General features: G+C 42.8%; 2 protein-coding genes across 4 annotated transcripts in view; one reads left to right on the top strand and one right to left on the bottom strand.

Annotated features, from left to right (window-relative positions):
• The window catches only part of macrod1 (mono-ADP ribosylhydrolase 1), a 92,534-nt gene that overhangs the window by 29,225 nt on the left and 43,831 nt on the right, over nt 1-19,478 (bottom strand). The gene's annotated exons all lie outside the window — the stretch shown is intronic.
• Nucleotides 3,994-19,478, top strand: part of LOC121540167 (leucine-rich repeat transmembrane protein FLRT1-like) — a 28,024-nt gene continuing 12,539 nt past the window's right edge. Inside the window, exon 1 of the mRNA XM_041848833.2 lies at nt 3,994-4,476. The gene's annotated coding sequence lies outside the window, so the exon portion shown is untranslated. The remainder of the gene's footprint in view (nt 4,477-19,478) is intronic.

Raw genomic sequence — 19,478 nt, 5'->3', positions numbered from 1 at the left:
TAAGTAATTCATTTGCATTTTATTGCATGACATAAGTATTTGATACATCAGAAAAGCAGAACTTAATATTTGGTACAGAAACCTTTGTTTGCAATTACAGAGATCATACGTTTCCTGTAGGTCTTGACCAGGTTTGCACACACTGCAGCAGGGATTTTGGCCCACTCCTCCATACAGACCTTCTCCAGATCCTTCAGGTTTCGGGGCTGTCGCTGGGCAATACGGACTTTCAGCTCCCTCCAAAGATGTTCTATTGGGTTCAGGTCTGGAGACTGGCTAGGCCATTCCAGGACCTTGAGATGCTTCTTACGGAGCCACTCCTTAGTTGCCCTGGCTGTGTGTTTTGGGTCGTTGTCATGCTGGAAGACCCAGTCACGACCCATCTTCAATGCTCTTACTGAGGGAGGGAGGTTGTTGGCCAAGATCTCGCGATACATGGCCCCATCCATCCTCCCCTCAATACGGTGCAGTCGTCCTGTCCCCTTTGCAGAAAAGCATCCCCAAAGAATGATGTTTCCACCTCCATGCTTCACGGTTGGGATGGTGTTCTTGGGGTTGTACTCATCCTTCTTCTTCCTCCAAACACGGCGAGTGGAGTTTAGACCAAAAAGCTCTATTTTTGTCTCATCAGACCACATGACCTTCTCCCATTCCTCCTCTGTATCATCCAGATGGTCATTGGCAAACTTCAGACGGGCCTGGACATGCGCTGGCTTGAGCAGGGGGACCTTGCGTGCGCTGCAGGATTTTAATCCATGACGGCGTAGTGTGTTACTAATGGTTTTCTTGGAGACTGTGGTCCCAGCTCTCTTCAGGTCATTGACCAGGTCCTGCCGTGTAGTTCTGGGCTGATCCCTCACCTTCCTCATGATCATTGATGCCCCACGAGGTGAGATCTTGCATGGAACCCCAGACCGAGGGTGATTGACCGTCATCTTGAACTTCTTCCATTTTCTAATAATTGCGCCAACAGTTGTTGCCGTCTCACCAAGCTGCTTGCCTATTGTCCTGTAGCCCATCCCAGCCTTGTGCAGGTCTACAATTTTATCCCTGATGTCCTTACACAGCTCTCTGTTCTTGGCCATTGTGGAGAGGTTGGAGTCTCTTTGATTGAGTGTGTGGACAGGTGTCTTTTATACAGGCAACGAGTTCAAACAGGTGCAGTTAATACAGGTAATGAGTGGAGAACAGGAGGGCTTCTTAAAGAAAAACTAACAGGTCTGTGAGAGCCAGAATTCTTAATGGTTGGTAGGTGATCAAATACTTATGTCATGCAATAAAATGCAAATTAATTACTTAAAAATCATCCAATGTGATTTTCTGTATTTTTGTTTTAGTTTCCGTCTCTCACAGTTGAAGTGTACCTATGATAAAAATTACAGACCTCTACATGCTTTGTAAGTAGGAAAACCTGCAAAATCGGCAGTGTATCAAATACTTGTTCTCCCCACTGTATATAAAGACAATATTAAATCAATAATAGTCTGATGGGTGACAATATTAGCCTATCAAATATATTATCACTTGTGAATGATGCCCAGCATAAGAAACAATGCCTTTTTTTTTGGCGATGTAGCCTAGCCCATAGGCCTATATGTTTTGATAAGGTTTGTATCACAACTAAAGTGGCCAAATAACTTCATAAAATGAAGCACATTAATCTGCTTTACAAGGGGTGTAGAGCCTAACTGTGAGTTTCAAGTTTGGGGAAGATAATATTCACCATCAAAATGCACCTTTATAATAAAAGCATTACATGCATAATTGCATTTGCGGTCACTTTTGATAATGGTGTTTTCCGCTAATGGAACATTCGCGCTTATAGCCTACTGCCGTGTGAGCATTGCTGCGCTTATAATGTGAAGAAATAGCCTAATAGTTTATCAACATTTTAAGCTAAAAGTTCTGATCTGTTGTGTCAGTCACATTACGTCAAAAAGTTTTTTTGATGCTAGTGGTTGTATTAATTTGGGATCTATCGCATCCCACAACTTCCCCAGACTATGTTTGGAATATTTATTTCTCGCACAGAATAGAATAGGTCGACTTTTGTACTATGGGGGATAGATTGACATAGACTCATGTTTTTGCCGTTCATTAGGCCTACTCATCTTGTTGGCTGACGAAAAGTAAATGTGGACAGTTCTTCCAATATCTTCAATATGCACCTCGGAATTGGATAAGGACGTGTGCAGTTGCATCCCCGATGTGTCTGTCTTCACTTGTAGCCTGTGAGAAAAACCTGATCACGTGATGGAGAGCGCAGCACCCCGGGAGAAGGGCACAACGGCCACTGGCCGCAAAAGGCATGGGTCTTTTTAGGGTGCATTACGGCCACACAAAGGGGATGTTGCCGTGAAATTCTAGACATTATCAAGTGCTTGTCAAATTGTGAATGAGTGACTGATATAGTGTGTACAGCCTGCGCAAAAAAACAAAGCAGAGTTCATGCCTTTCAAGCGACTTTTTTCAAATCATCATGAGAGTCGCACCATGCAGCCTTACAATGTATTAAAAATCTAAACATATAGCCCAATGTTTGTAGAACAACTAAAGTTACATTAATAACTCTAAAAAAATGAATATCTATTTCTTTGTTAACCACTCAACACAGAATAGCCGCATGTGCGCACTCCCTCAAATCGTTTGGATAATGTATAATCGCCTTGTTTAATTGTATTCTTCATACTATCAAATAATGCCACGTAATTCTAAGCAAATCTTGTCTGCTAAATGAACTAGTGTAGCCCACAGCCATTTGGCATAGCCAGATCAGGACCTAACATAAGGACAACTCAGTGTATGCTATTCTGTTCTTCTGAAATAGACTACATTTTCTTCATATCATGTTTCTTTAGACCTGTCAAAAAAATTTAAAAAAGGATTTATTTTGAAGGTGTAGGCCATATTACATGGATTTATTAGACTTTTTTTTTATGTAGATGTTCCAAAGGTCAGCATCAGTGGCTTGTAGGCTATGTGTGGAAGCCAGGAGACGCTAAATGTGTTTATGTTAATTAACGGTCAATTATTTGCTTGACAATCACTGGCTGACAAAATGTTGTGACGGCCACAGCCCTAGTTAGTGCTGTGTGTGTGTGTGTGGAGCAGCTGTGTGTGTGTATGTGTGGAGCAGCTGTGTGTTTTTCTACTGTTGTGGTGTACTTAGGGACGATCAGAATATACTGTAAGACTGAATCCTGCCTTGGCTTCAGAATTGAACAGTGATGCTGAGGATAATGATTCTTATGATGATGATGTTGCTGCTGATAAGAACTACAGATCTGTCCAACGTATCCAGAATATATTTGCTGTATAATCCATCAGCTCCTCTCCCCCTGCTCCTCCAGTCTCTCTCTCTTACCTCCTCTCCTCTCTTTTATTCCGTGAGCAACATGTTTGTGTGTTGTTCTCTCTCCTCCCTTTCACCTCTTGTTCCCCTCTTTCTCCAACCAAACCTCTCCTTTTCCTTCCCCTCCTTGATTGGATTCTATACATTTCATTGTACTTTCCTGGGACAAAAACAGGAGAATCGTAATTGATTGTCAGAAAAATTGCAGACCGCTCTACAGTGTCCTAAGAATAACCTTCTGAATTTGTAAACACATACAGCTGAAAAGTCACAGGCCTATTGTAGCCCCAAGAACCACTTATATAGTAGAATAAACCAAGGCTATATCTCTTTCAGGGAAATACTGATGTACATTTTTCTGACAAAAGGGTTTGAGTTATTTCGATCACAGTGTAATTCATGCACAAAGCAAACAGATGTGTGAAAAGCTGAATGATTAACGGAATTTAAAGGACAATATAAAAAGTAGGTTGTGTTGCACATTTTGGACTTCTCAATTAAATACTTTCTGGTTTCAGAAAGCTCGGCAACGGAGCTGCACAGAGAGAAGACCGCCAGCTTAGCGCTCGAAGCTCCCTCACGCGCACCACCGCACACACGCACGCACAGCATAATCGCGCGCAGCGATCACAGCACCGGCTCTTGGCAACACCTGGGCGCCCTTTACTAAACGGATAAAAAAAATAAACAATTACATTATATAGCCTATAGATCCATACGGCTGTATGGAGAGGTTAGTTAAAATGCGTAACCATAGACGCGCTAAAGCAAACGTTTAACACCTATTTTAACATAAGTTCAGGGTGAAGTTATAGGCTACAGCGCACTTACATTATAAGGCACAGACACCGAGCTGTCAAACAAAGCGACGCAGGAAGCTAGGGAAACGGAGCGCAACGCTTATTTAATAGGTTAGTGACTCTTTCCCTCACACACACTCTGAGATACACAGAGGGATGGAGATGTAACAGCCGTGCGAAGGCGGTTTCCACAGCGATTAAGCATTTTGGAGGCAGTTTTCAACCGCTGTACATAGAAGAGAGCAAGACAGAAAACGATCGACTCGACAAGCCTGGCCGGAGATGGGCGAAGGAAAACGAGAATAAAAACAGGACAGAAAAAAGGTAGGATCATTCTATATGCTACAGGCTATATAAAAACAGGTACAACATTGATTATTAAAATGGTTCATTTTAGGATAAGTTATATCTGAATACAACAGGTTTATAAGAGGGGGGAATAGGACAGAAAGGGCACTCTTACACGTTTAGTATTTGTGTGGTGCATATTGTTTCTTATTGTGTTTGGATAAACAATTAAGCCTATGTGAGAGAGAGAGAGAGAGAGAGTGTATGTGTGTGTGTGTGTGTGTATATATATATATATATATATATATATATATATATATATATATATATACATATACACACACACTACTCAGGCCAAGCACAAAGGACTACAGGTCAGCATAGCATCTAAATAAAATTAAAAATGTGTTTGTGTGTGTGAACACACTATGGTGTGTGTGTTTACACAAACGCAACATATTGTGCAGCACAGCATCTCAAGCACAATAACATAATGAAAATATTACATCATCAGAACTCATTAAAGCATACAAACACAACAGGGCTTAGAGAGCATAGACGGCAGTTGTCCTACAGTTTCACTGGGCATTAATGTCTTTTAAAAACAACAATATGCATTACGCACACACAGGATTATGACAGAGCAAACAGCGCCATATTGAGATCAGAAGGAAATTCTCTGTGCCTAAATGTTACAGAACATCAGATTAAAAGACAACGAGAGATTAGATAAACATTGATGAGGAGAGAATACCCAGAAAATACAAACAATTAAATAGCAAAACCAATTTCCAGTCCCAGCAATTTACTTTAGTATTTTAGGCTCTACCAGTCTAGTCATTTCAGAAAATGTATTTAACTGTGATTTCAACTTCAATTCAGTTACAGAATTCAGTCAAAATCAAACAATTCATAATAAACAATATCATCATCCTTACACCATGCAATATTGTTTTACCTCTGCATTTCTAACTTGGCCTGTTATCATTTTACACAATGCTGGCTGATAACTCTGTATAAAAACAAAACAAACAAAACCTTTGTGTAGGGGTCTATATAAAAAACCAAGGCCCCAACCTCCAGGAGGCATTCTGGAGTTGACAGATTATATTCTAAATAAAGATATTAGAGGGATGCATTACACAAGTGAGGGGAATTTCATGATCCATCTGAGTACACACACACACACACACACACACACACACACACACACACACACACACACACACACACACACACACACACACACACACACACACACACACACAACAGCATTACATAATAGTGGATTATGGCATTAAAGAGCAGTGTTTTGCAGCCCTGGTTATTGGAGCAGCAGTACAATAGCACAATACACCAGACCCACACTGCTGCAGTAGGAGCCACAGAGAAAAGTTCAGGGACTGAATTTATTTCAACAGAATACAGACTGTAACCTTTACTGACACACCATATCCGCTCTGAACGTGTGTGTGTCTCTCTGGGAGGGGGGAGTGAGGTGAGCTTATTGTTAAATATGTTGGCCTCTGGAGTGAGTTGTGTGTGTGGTGGCGTGTGTATGAGCAGTGGTGTCCATCACTTAAATTGCCTGTTTATTCTCAGTCTCTGCCTCATTCAGAGAGAGCTAGGAAAGAGAGAGAGAGAGAGAGAGAGAGAGAGAGAGAGAGAGAGAAAAAAAAAGAGAAAAAGAGAGAAAGACATGGAGAGAAATTATGTAAATGTTTTGAGCTGCGAAAACACTGCATAAAATGTTATAGGCTGCATTTATACAGCTGACTGTCATCATGCTTGCTACGTGTGTGACAGCGAGATGGAGGTGTGTGTGTATACAGTGTGTGTGTGTGTATATACAGTGTGTTTGTATACGGTGAGTACTTTGTGTTCGCGCGCACGTGTTTGTGCATACAGTATGGGGGTGAGAATGTGACTGGGATAATTATTCCCTACTCAGTTTAAAAGGAGCCTTCAGCTTGGAATACACAACCGATTTATGCAAAACATATTCACTGTGTTTGTGTCTGTCTGTCTGTGTGAGTGTGAGTGTGTGTGTGTGTGTGACTGTGTGCGCGTATTAGGGGTGTGAACGTTTAAACGTTAAACGAAAAATTGGGATTCTTAACGTTAACAAAAATCCCTAATGACGCTATCCCCACATAATTAAAATCACAGAGCAGTTACCACAAAACAGTTATCAGTGTTATAGCCTAACTAGACCATAGGCTATAAAGGCCTGGGGAAAGTTGTGTATTTTAAATAAAACCAGAGAGGAAGATGCAAACCCTAGGCTACTTTGGTTAATTTGCGAGGAGGCACACAAGACAAGACATTGCAAGATGCAGATTACCAAGACATATGCGCACAGTTCTGTCTGCCCCTCCTCTCTCTCCCTCGCGCTGGCCTGCCTGCCCCTCCTCTCTCTCCCTCGCGCTGGCCTGCCTGCCCCTCCTCTCTCTCCCTCGCGCTGGCCTGCCTGCCCCTCCTCTCTCTCCCTCGCGCTGGCCTGCCTGCCCCTCCTCTCTCTCCCTTGCGCTGGCCTGCCTGCCCCTCCTCTCTCTCCCTCGCGCTGGCCTGCCTGCTCTTTCTCTTTGCTAATGATGCCAGTGTGTGTTCAGTCCGATTGCATGTTCAGTCTTCGGTCTGTTGCCTGTAGAATATCCTACTTTATTCATGGGACTGATGTCGCGTATCTTCGGGCCAGTCTTGCGACCATGGGGTACTCTTTGTTGCTGAGTGGGTGGGGGTGTTTTTGTCTCGTAATATGAAATTACAGTAGGCTACCGGTAGCCTGTATCAATTACCCTTTTCAGATATAATGACGTGGCACCTTGTCTGTTAGGGTAGGCTATACTACGGCTTTTTAAATGAAGAGAGGAAACCTTCTCTGGAGATATGAACGGCATTTTACGTGTCTAAAGTAATGCCGCTTCTGAAGCAAGACTAACTTCCATCACTAGGCGACCAAAACTGTCAATCAAATAATCTCGAACTGCTGCACTCAGCCCTGCCAGCCTGCTGCCTGCGCGCAGACCACTCTCTCCTAAAAAAGTACTTTAAAGTTCTTTAAATACCGTGATTTACCAAGACATTTAGTAGAAAGAAAGCACATCTAGCTATCCTACCATAAAAAACTGCATTAAAAACACAGCAGCACATCATTCAGCAACCTTTATTGTTGTCAGGGAAACAATAGTACATTATATGCCAGAGCAGAATTCTACTGTCTGAAAAGATACAGGGTGCGTTCGTAAATTCTATCTACTCTGATTTCAGAGAACTCGTCTGAGTGTGCCAGAGTGCAGAATAACTGATTAATTTACGAACGCTCAACACCCGTTGAATATGGCCGGTGTCGGTAAACGTCTGCAAAAAAGCGTAATTATATTGTTGCCATCAGCACAGTTACAGTCACCAACGCTCTGAATAACATGAAAACAGCCTAACCAGCTCTGCTAGGGTGAGTAAAATGGTCAGAGTGAGGTGTTCTCTCATTTGTGTCAGTAAGTAGCTAGCCAACGTTATCCAATTAGCTAACGTTGGCTGCCGTTGACATATTAATACAATAAAAAAATCCTTCATTATGTCGAGATCACAACTTATCTCATGATCAAGACATAACAAAAGTTGTTTTGTCGAGTTTTGTTGTCGAGTGTGGACGTAGGAGTGTGGACGTATTGATGATGGACTGACAGTATGGCAGAGCCCACGGTGGATCAGCGCAAACGTTTTTATTGATTGCTACACTATGGGATGGTACATTTCATGCTAACATCATGCTTTCATTTGTGTTTGGAGCTCATTATCAGTTTATAAGTTAGAAGGTTAGAAAGCTAAATGTCCCTTACCTTGAGGTAAAAGCTTGTGGGGCATATAATCCTTCATGGGGCATTTAAGCCCTGAATGATGCCTGAAACGCATGCACCCCCAAAACCACAGCCAATAGCATGCAAGCAACAATGCAGCTAACTTGGCTAGACTTGTGAGAGAGAGAGCGAGCTAGCTAGGCAGTCTTGTTAGCTAGCTAGCTAGCTAGCTTGTTATCTGTGCTGGTTGTTAACTTGCATAACTGATCTCTGTATGTTTTATGGAAAATATTTCAATTTATAGACTGGGTGAGCTCCATTCCTGACAGGCTGATCAATCATTCAATTTCAGCCTCAAAGCTTGATCAGATTCAATAGCAGCCTCAGAGGTTGATAAGTCCTATGAAACAGCCTACAAGGATGCATCCTAACATCAGCCTCTGAGGATGCTATTGAATCTGATCAGCCAGTCAGGAATGGACCTTACCCATTGTAAATGTAAATATTATCCACAAAACATGAAGTGTCCCTTATAATTATATATCACTTATGGAAGCTAACAACCAGCATAAACAACCAGCTAGCTTGCTAGCTAGCTAACAAGACTACTTAGCTAACTAGCTAGGTCACAAGACTAGCCAACTTAGCTGCGTTGTTCCTTGCATGCAATTGGCTGTGGACTTGGGGGCGGCATGCAGCTTGGGAGACAGGTCTGCTTGGGAGACAGGTCTGCCTGTCAGGCATTGTTCAGGGCTTAAATGCCCCACGAGAGCATTGCAATCAATGCAGCCACAGGGCTCCTTGATGAGGTGGTTATCATGCATCTGAACAAATTAATGGATGATGTGTGGTACTTTTTATTATCTTGTGATCTTGACAAAACAACCCATTATGTAGTGATCATGAAATAAACAAGTCGTGATATCAACATAAGGGAATAATTGTTGTATTTATGTCCTCTCTGGACTTCTGTACTATTGGCATGTTACTGCAGCTGTGTTCTACATCTGTAAAGGGTCGCGGTAGATAGAACTTCATAGGACCATTATTCTACATTGTGAATTTTCTTAATTTTTCTTATTGTTTTAACAGAAAAACTATACAAAAATTGTTGTTTAAACGTTAAGCAAAATTGTCCATTTGTTACATCCCTAGCGCGTGTACAGTATATGTGTATTTGTGTGTGTGCGATGTGTTGCCATTGTGTGTGTACAAAACTCTATTAGAGCTTAAGTTAAACAGTGTAGTTAGTGTTCGTTTACCTGATATTTGATAGATGCAACAACGGTACTTCCTTCAAAATAATTCAACACTTCCAACAATGCCATTACTACGTGGTACCAAAATAATACATAATGGTGCTTGTTGTAATGAATCCCAAAGAAACCAAAATGTACAGGTAACTGCCAAAATAAAGCAAACAGCAACATAAAGTGTCTTAGTAGAGTGTTGGGCCACCAAGAGCCAGAACAGCTTCAATTCACTGTGGCATATACTCTACGTGTCTGGAACTCTATTGGAGGGATGCGACACCATTCTTCCACAAGAAATTCCATCATTTGGTATTGTGTTGAAGATGGTGGAAAACACTGTCTCAGGTGCCGCTCCAGAATCTCCCATAAGTGTTCAATTGGGTTGAGATCAATTATGTATATATAAACCCTGGATTGCTGATGCTACAGTGGGGAGAACAAGTCGCTGGGCAATACGGACTTTCAGCTCCCTCCAAAGATTTTCTATTGGGTTCAGGTCTGGAGACTGGCTAGGCCACTCCAGGACCTTGAGATGCTTCTTACAGAGCCACTCCTTAGTTGCCCTGGCTGTGTGTTTCGGGTCGTTGTCATGCTGGAAGACCCAGCCACGACCCATCTTCAATGCTCTTACTGAGGGAAGGAGGTTGTTGGCCAAGATATCGCGATACATGGCCCCATCCATCCTCCCCTCAATACGGTGCAGTCGTCCTGTCCCCTTTGCAGAAAAGCATCCCCAAAGAATGATGTTTCCACCTCCATGCTTCACGGTTGGGTTGGTGTTCTTGGGGTTGTACTCATCCTTCTTCTTCCTCCAAACACGGCGAGTGGAGTTTAGACCAAAAAGCTCTATTTTTGTCTCATCAGACCACATGACCTTCTCCCATTCCTCCTCTGGATCATCCAGATGGTCATTGGCAAAATTCAGACGGGCCTGGACATGCGCTGGCTTGAGCAGGGGGACCTTGCGTGCGCTGCAGGATTTTAATCCATGACGGCGTAGTGTGTTACTAATGGTTTTCTTTGAGACTGTGGTCCCAGCTCTCTTCAGGTCATTGACCAGGTCCTGCCGTGTAGTTCTGGGCTGATCCCTCACCTTCCTCATGATCATTGATGCCCCACGAGGTGAGATCTTGCATGGAGCCCCAGACCGAGGGTGATTGTCCGTCATCTTGAACTTCCATTTTCTAATAATTGCGCCAACAGTTGTTGCCTTCTCACCAAGCTGCCTGCCTATTGTCCTGTAGCCCATCCCAGCCTTGTGCAGGTCTACAATTTTATCCCTGATGTCCTTAGCTCTCTGGTCTTGGCCATTGTGGAGAGGTTGGAGTCTGTTTGAGTGTGTGGACAGGTGTCTTTTATTACATTACATTACATTTTAGTCATTTTAGCAGACGCTCTTATCCAGAGCGACTTACAGTTAGTGCATACATTATTTTATTTTTCATACTGGCCCCCCGTGGGAATCGAACCCACAACCCTGCCGTTGCAAACGCCATGCTCTACCAACTGAGCTACATCCCTGCCGGCCATTCCCTCCCCTACGCTGGGCCAATTGTGTGCCCCATGGGTCTCCCGGTCGCGGCCGGCTACGACAGAGCTTGGATTCGAACCAAGATCTCTAGACCACTGCGCCACTCGGGAGTATACAGGTAACGAGTTCAAACAGGTGCAGTTAATACAGGTAATGAGTGGAGAACAGGAGGGCTTCTTAAAGAAAAACTAACAGGTCTGTGAGAGCCGGAATTCTTACTGGTTGGTAGGTGATCAAATACTTATGTCATGCAATAAAATGCAAATTAATTACTTAAAAATCATACAATGTGATTTTCTGGATTTTTGTTTTAGGTTCCGTCTCTCACAGTTGAAGTGTACCTATGATAAAAAATTACAGACCTCTACATGCTTTGTAAGTAGGAAAACCTTCAAAATCGGCAGTGTATCAAATACTTGTTCTCCCCACTGTATGTATTGGCCAATGAGAGGCTTTGAAGCCACCGTTCGGCCATATTGCCACTCCTCAGAAAAGCAGTACTCCATAGGAATGAATTGAATTCTACAGTATTTCATTTAAATGTTTCATGGACAAAATACATTTATTTAAGTATTTTGTTGTTGTAGTGGGGACAGTAACATTAGTACTTTAAGGAATATATATTTTTTTTTTGTATGTTTAGCACACATAATATAATTATAAAGTATGCATTAAGAACCTTTAAAGTCTAAGCCCTGTCTAAACCGGGGAAGGGGGTTCTACTACTCTATTTGGAATTGTTTTAAGAAGGTCATACCAAGGATAATTTAGCTATTTGATTTAGAATTTTAAGACCCCTTGAAGTATAAAAAAAATATAGCAAAAAATAATTTGATGAAAAATTATTTTTGGCCTTACTGATATTAGCCCATACAAACGCATTGAATAACAGATTCACTACATGGAACAACAGATACAAAAATCAAAAGTACGTTTGTACTGAAGTGTCTGTCATATATCTTTAGCGATACAGTGCATTCGGAAAGTATTCAGACCCCTTCACTTTTTCCACATTGTTACATTAAAGCCTTTTCTAAAATTGATTAAATAAAACATTTCCCTCATTAGTCTACACACAATACCCCATAATGACAAAGCGAAAACAGTTTTTTGTAAAAACATTAAAAAATATATATACACACATAACAGAAATACCTTATTTACATAAATATTCAGACCCTTTGCTATGAGACTCGAAATTGAGCTCAGGTGCATCCTGTTTCCATTGATCATGCTTGAGATGTTTCTACAACTTGATTGGAGACCACCTGTGGTAAATTCACAAATTCAGCACTCCACCAATCAGGCCTTTATGGTAGAGTGGCCAGACGGAAGCCACTCCTCAGTAAAAGGCACATGACAGCCCACTTTGAGATTGCCAAAAGGCACCTAAAGGACTCAGACCATGAGAAACAAGATTCTCTGGTCTGATGAAACCAAGATTGAACTCTTTGGCCTGAATGCCAAGCGTCACATCTGGAGTAAACCAGGCAGCGCTCATCACTTGACCAATACCATCCCTACGGTGAAACATGGTGGTGGCAGCATCATGCTGTGGGGATGTTTTTCAGTGGCAGGGACTGGGAGACTAGTCAGGATCGAGGCAAAGATGAACAGAGCAAAGTACAGAGAGATCCTTGATGAAAACCTGCTCCAGAGCGCTCAGGACCTCAGACTGGGGCGAAGGTTCACCTTCCAACAGGACAACGACCCTAAGCACACAGCCAAGACAACGCAGGAGTGGCTTCGGGACAAGTCTCTGAATGTCATTTAGTGGCCAAGCCAGAGCCCGGACTTGAACCCGATCGAACATCTCTGGAGAGACCTGAAAATAGCTGTGCAGCGACTCTCCCCATCCAACCTGACAGAGCTTGAGAGGATCTGCAGAGAAGAATGGGAGAAACTCCCCAAATACAGTTGTGCAAAGGCTCGAGGCTATAATCGCTGCCAAAGGTGCTTCAACAAAGTACTGAGTAAAGGGTCTGAATACTTATGTAAATGTAATATTCCAGTTTTTTTATTTTTTTATAAATTTGCAAACATTTCTAAAAACCTTGTTTTTGCTTTGTCATTATGGGGTACTGTGTGTAGATTGATGAGGGGAAAAAAACAATTTAATCAATTTTAGAATAAGGCTGTAAAGTAACAAAATGTGGAAAAAGTGAGATCAGGAAGCCAATGTATAACTGTTTTTTGTACATGTATTTAACCCCTTATAAACAGTGTCCATATATACAGTACTTCCATTCATTTTTCCAACTGGTACCGAGGGACCTTCAGGCGAGTCTTGGGCGTCCTAGAGCAAAACAACCAAACCGTTCGGACGCTACAGACGATTTTGTGAGAAGATTGATTTGTGAGAAGACATATCTCTAGGTTAAACTGATGGATCTTTATGGGGATTTTTTTATTATGCTAATTCGATTTATGCATGGGCGCAGACATCGACCTTAGGGGTGTCTGTAATAGAATAACCGTGGCAAAAACAAATGTATACATATATAAATGCATTTCTATAGCTTCCAAAATATTTTTTTTACAATGGTGGGGAGTGCCAAGAAGGAGTCGCGGTGGCTTCAAAACAGCGATCCTCGTCAGTCATCTAGTGTATACAGTATATAAATAATTGGTTGAGATCTGGTGACTGAGACAGCCATGGCATATGGTTTACATTGTTTTCATGCTCATCAATCCATTCAGTGACCACTCATGCCCTGTGGATGGGGGATTGTCATCCTATGGGGGCATAGCCATGGTAGCCAAAATAATGGCCTGCCCAGCATTTTTATACATGACCCTAAGCATGATGGGATGTTAATTGCTTTATTAACTCAGGAACCACAGCTGTGTGGAAGCACCTGCTTTCAATATACTTTGTATCCCTCATTTACTCAAGTGTTTCCTTTATTTTGGCAGTTACCTGTAGGTCTAGTTATTAAGTAATTATCAGGTTTTTACAATTGTATCACATAGCCTAGTATTTAAGTCAGATATCTGATAAACAGCTGAAAGCAAAATAAAAAGTTAATCTAGGCTATTCTATATATATATATATATATATATATATATATATATATATATATATATATATATATCAGCGTAAAGGACTAAATGTACAGTACCAGTCAAAGGTTTGGACACACCTACTCATTCCAGGGTTTGTCTTTATTTTTACTATTTCCTACATTGTAGAATTATAGTGAAGACATAAAAACTATGAAAACACATATGGAATCATGTAGTAACCAAAAAAGTGTTAAACAAATCAAAATATATTTTATATTAGAGATTCTTCAAATAGCCACCCTTTGCCTTGATGACAGCTTTGCACATATAAATATATTTAGATTTGTTTAACACTTTTTTGGTTACTACATGATTCCATATGTGTTTTCATAGTTTTTATGTCTTCACTATTATTCTACAATGTAGGAAATAGTAAAAATAAAGAAAAACCGTTGAATGAGTAGGTGTGTCCAAAGATTTAATAGTACCCTCTTTCCTAGTCATCCATTTTACTGTACAGGCTAACTCCTCCCGGGCGAGTGCTCTCTCTCTCTCTCTCTCTCTCTCTCTCTCTCTCTCTCTCTCTCTCTCTCTCTCTCTCTCTCTCTCTCTCCTCTCTCTCTCTCTCTCTCTCTCTCTCTCTCTCTCTCTCTCTCTCTCTCTCTCTCTCTCTCTCTCTCTCTCTCTCTCTCTCTCTCCTCTCTCTCTCTCTCTCTCTCTCTCTCTCTCTCTCTCTCTCTCTCTCTCTCTCTCTCTCTCTCTCTCTCTCTCTCTCTCTCTCTCTCTCTCTCTCTCTCTCTCTCTCTCTCTCTCTCTCTCTCTCTCTCTCTCTCTCTCTCTCTCTCTCTCTCCTCTCTCTCTCTCTCCTCTCTCTCTCTCTCAATGGCTGCTGTGTGTCACTGTTTTAAAAAGCTAGTCACATTTCTCCCCCTCTCTCTCGCCCTCGCTCTCCCTCCCCCTCCATCCCTCTCTGTATGGATGGACACCCTTGGCTGATCTCGCCGGTGTCATGGCCTCTGCAGTCAGTCAGGCCTCTGTGTGTGTGTAATGTCATACAGTCAGGTCTCTGTGTGTGTGTAATGTCATACAGTCAGGCCTCTGTGTGTGTGTAATGTCATACAGTCAGGTCAGAGCAGTCATTGAAACACAGTAAGGAATGTGAACTGTTAAATATGAATGCTGTATTACATCACAAGATATTGTGTAGTTGTGACACTCATATGTGTAGTGGTAAGGTGGTTATACAGCACACTCTCATTCAGAGTGAGAGGTTTAATCGGCATAGCACCATGCTCTGTGGTATTATACTCCCCATCACATTTACCATACACTTCTATTTACTATAAAACACGCCTGCGTTCCTGTACACACACACTCACTCACTCACTCACTCACTCACTCACTCACTCACTCACTCACTCACTCACTCACTCACTCACTCACTCTCATGTCAGTGGATGTTGATTCAGGCTTCAGTGAGTTTAAACCTTGCTCAGGCTGACAGTAATTTCTGCCTCCAAATTACATTCCAATGGGTTCATAAATCTGCCCCCTCCCTCCCTCTCTCTCTCCCTCTCTCTCCGTCTCCTCTCTCCCTCCCCTATCACCCTCCCTCCCTCCGGTTTTCCCTCTCTCTCAGTCTCCTCTCTCCCTCCCCTATCACCCGTCCTCCCTCCCTCGCTCCGGTTTTCCCTCTCTCCCCATCTCCTTCTCTCTCCCTCCCTATCACCCTCCCTCCCTCCGGTTTTCCCTCTCTCTACGTCTCCTTCTCTCTCCCTCCCCTATCACCCTCCCTCCCTTGCTCCGGTTTTCCCTCTCTCCCCATCGCCTTCTCTCTCCCTCCCCTATCACCCTCCCTCCCTCCCTCCGGTTTTCCCTCTCTCTCCGTCTCCTTCTCTCTCCCTCCCCTATCACCCTCCCTCCGGTTTTCCCTCTCTCCCCATCGCCTTCTCTCTCTCTCCCTCCCCTATCACCCTCCCTCCCTCCGGTTTTCCCTCTCTCTCCGTCTCCTTCTCTCCCCCCCCCTATCACCCACTCTTCCTCCCTCTTTCCAGCTCTCCTTCAGTAAATGAGAAGTAGGAGGGAAGTGGGGAGGGGGGGGGGGTACGTGAGTTGTTGGTTAAACAGTTTCACACACACACAGAGTGGAGACTCATGCTTTAACACACAGACAAACAATTAGATTTTTGCCTCACCATAGCACAGGCACATAATTTGCATTCTTCTACACACACACACACACACACAGGTTTTAATGAATGTTCGTTGCACAGCACACATTAGTGCTCTATTCAAAAATATTAAGAATGTTTTTCTCCTCCTTGGTAGGTAGAAGTGTCCTCTGGAGAATCCTCTTTATGAGGCCCAATATTTCCAGAACACACACCAGAGTACCACACATCTCCTATACTGCTGCTCTGTGAGTGTTCTGGTAATACAGTGGACCATAAAATATTACCAAAACACACCCAGTCCATCTGTGTTACTGCTGTACAAGACCCAGTCCATCTGTGTTACTGCTGTATAAGACCCAGTCCATCTGTGTTACTGCTGTATAAGACCCAGTCCATCTGTGTTACTGCTGTACAAGACCCAGTCCATCTGTGTTACTGCTGTATAAGACCCAGTCCATCTGTGTTACTGCTGTATAAGACCCAGTCCATCTGTGTTACTGCTGTACAAGACCCAGTCCATCTGTGTTACTGCTGTACAAGACCCAGTCCATCTGTGTTACTGCTGTATAAGACCCAGTCCATCTGTGTTACTGCTGTATAAGACCCAGTCCATCTGTGTTACTGCTGTACAAGACCCAGTCCATCTGTGTTACTGCTGTACAAGACCCAGTCCATCTGTGTTACTGCTGTACAAGACCCAGTCCATCTGTGTTACAAGACCCAGTCCATCTGTGTTACTGCTGTACAAGACCCAGTCCATATGTGTTACTGCTGTACAATACCCAGTACATTTGTGTTACTGCTGTATAAGACCCAGTCTATTTGTGTTACTGCTGTACAAGACCCAGTACATTATGCTGTATAAGACCCAGTCCATCTGTGTTACTGCTGTACAAGACCCAGAACATAGTGCTGTATAAGACCCAGTCCATCTGTGTTACTGCTGTAAAAGACCTAGTCCATCTGTATTACTGCTGTATAAGACCCAGTACATCTGTGTTACTGCTGTACAAAACCCATTCCATATGTAGGGCGGCAGGTAGCTTAGTGGTTAAGAGCATTGTGCCAGTAACCGAAAGGTCGCTGGTTCTAATACCCGAGCCGACTAGGTGAAAAATCTGTCGATGTGCCCTTGAGCAAGGCACTTAACCCTAATTGCTCATGTAAGTCGCTCTGGATAAGAGCGTCTGCTAAAAAATAAAATAAATAAAATAAAAGATAAATATGTGTTACTGCTGTACAAGACCCAGTACATCTGTGTTACGGCTGTACAAGACCCAGTACATATATGTTAAGGCTGTACAATACCCAGTACATATGTGTTACTGCTGTACAAGACCCAGTACATTTGTGTTACTGCTGTATAAGACCCAGTCTATTTGTGTTACTGCTATACAAGACCCAGTACATTATGCTGTATAAGACCCAGTCCATATGTGTTACTGCTGTATAATACCCAGTACATAATGCTGCATAAGACCAAGTCCATATGTGTTACTGCTGTATAAGACCCAGTACATAATGTTGTATAAGACCAAGTCCATATGTGTTACTGCTGTACAAGACCCAGTACATTCTGCTGTATAAGACCCAGTCCATCTGTGTTACTCCTGTACAAGACCCAGTACATAATACTGTATAAGACCCAGTCCATATGTGTTACTGCTGTATAAGACCCAGTACATAATGCTGTACAAGACCTAGTCCATCTGTGTTACTGCTGTATAAGATACAGTACATAATGCTGTATAATACCCAGTACATAATGCTGTACAATACCCAGTACATAATGCTGTATAATACCCAGTACATAATGCTGTATAAGACCCAGTACATCTCCAGTACAGCTCCAGTAGTGCAGTATAAGTGTTGTTGTGGTGCTGCAGAACAGACATTCAGCAGAGGTCAGAACAATAGAGCTGTCAGCCAATGAGACCCAGAGGAACCATTATATTCTATATTCTATTCTATTCCACAGCTGTCGCTACAGTACTAGCTATCCATGGCTGGATATAGGCTGTGTCAGCATGGGGAGGGAGGAGCACAGAAACACAACTACCTCACCTCACCACACTAAAATACACTACACCTCACTACACTGACATTACTACCTCACCTCACCACACTACACACAACTACCTCACCACACAACTACCTCACCACGCTACACTACACATAACTACATTTACATTTTAGTCATTTAGCAGACGCTCTTATCCAGAACGACTTACAGTTAGTGAGTGCATACATTTTTCATACTGGCCCCCCGTGGGAATCGAACCCAAAACCCTGGCGTTGCAAGCGCCATGCTCTACCAACTGAGCTAAAGGAGGCTACCACACTACACTACACATAACTACCTCACCACACTACACTACACATAACTACCTCACCACGCTACACATAACTACCTCACCATGCTACGCTACACATAACTACCTCACCACGCTACACATAACTACCTCACCACACTACGCTACACATAACTACCTCACCACGCTACGCTACACATAACTACCTCACCACACTACGCTACGCTACACATAACTACCTCACCACACTACGCTACACATAACTACCTCACCACACTACGCTACACATAACTACCTCACCACGCTACGCTACACATAACTACCTCACCACACTACACATAACTACCTCACCACACTACGCTACACATAACTACCTCACCACGCTACGCTACACATAACTACCTCACCACACTACACTACACATAACTACCTCACCATGCTACGCTACACATAACTACCTCACCACACTACGCTACACATAACTACCTCACCACAATACACTACACATAACTACCTCACCACACTACGCTACAGTACATTACACAGAACTACCTCACCACACCAGTACTAAAACAAATGACTCAACAAATCAAAGTCTAGATGTGTAGTTGAATAACTGTATTGAGTGTGTTAGTACTGGGCTGGAATGAAAGCCTGCAGTCCCTCTGGTCCTCATAACCAGGACTGAAGAACAGTGCTTTAATCCTAGACTCGTCACCTTGCCACACATAACTGTCGAGTCACTGAAGCTGGAGTGTCTGTCCTTTGAAGATTAACTTGAGCATTCGTATTAAGCTAACAAATTATAAATGGTTCTTCTGGAACCTTCCCTGCAGGTATACAGTTGACTCATTGATAAAGTAGTGAATGGGAGTGTCCCAAATGGCACCCCATTCCCTACATAGTGCACTGCTTTTGACCAGAGCCCTATGCTGCCATTTGGGACACGTGTGTGTGTGTCT

This window comes from Coregonus clupeaformis, chromosome 3 (assembly GCF_020615455.1).
Source record: "Coregonus clupeaformis isolate EN_2021a chromosome 3, ASM2061545v1, whole genome shotgun sequence".
Lineage (NCBI taxonomy): Eukaryota > Metazoa > Chordata > Actinopteri > Salmoniformes > Salmonidae > Coregonus > Coregonus clupeaformis.
The sequence above is the reverse complement of the archived record's forward strand: the minus strand, read 5'-3'. Positions and strand labels throughout refer to the sequence as shown.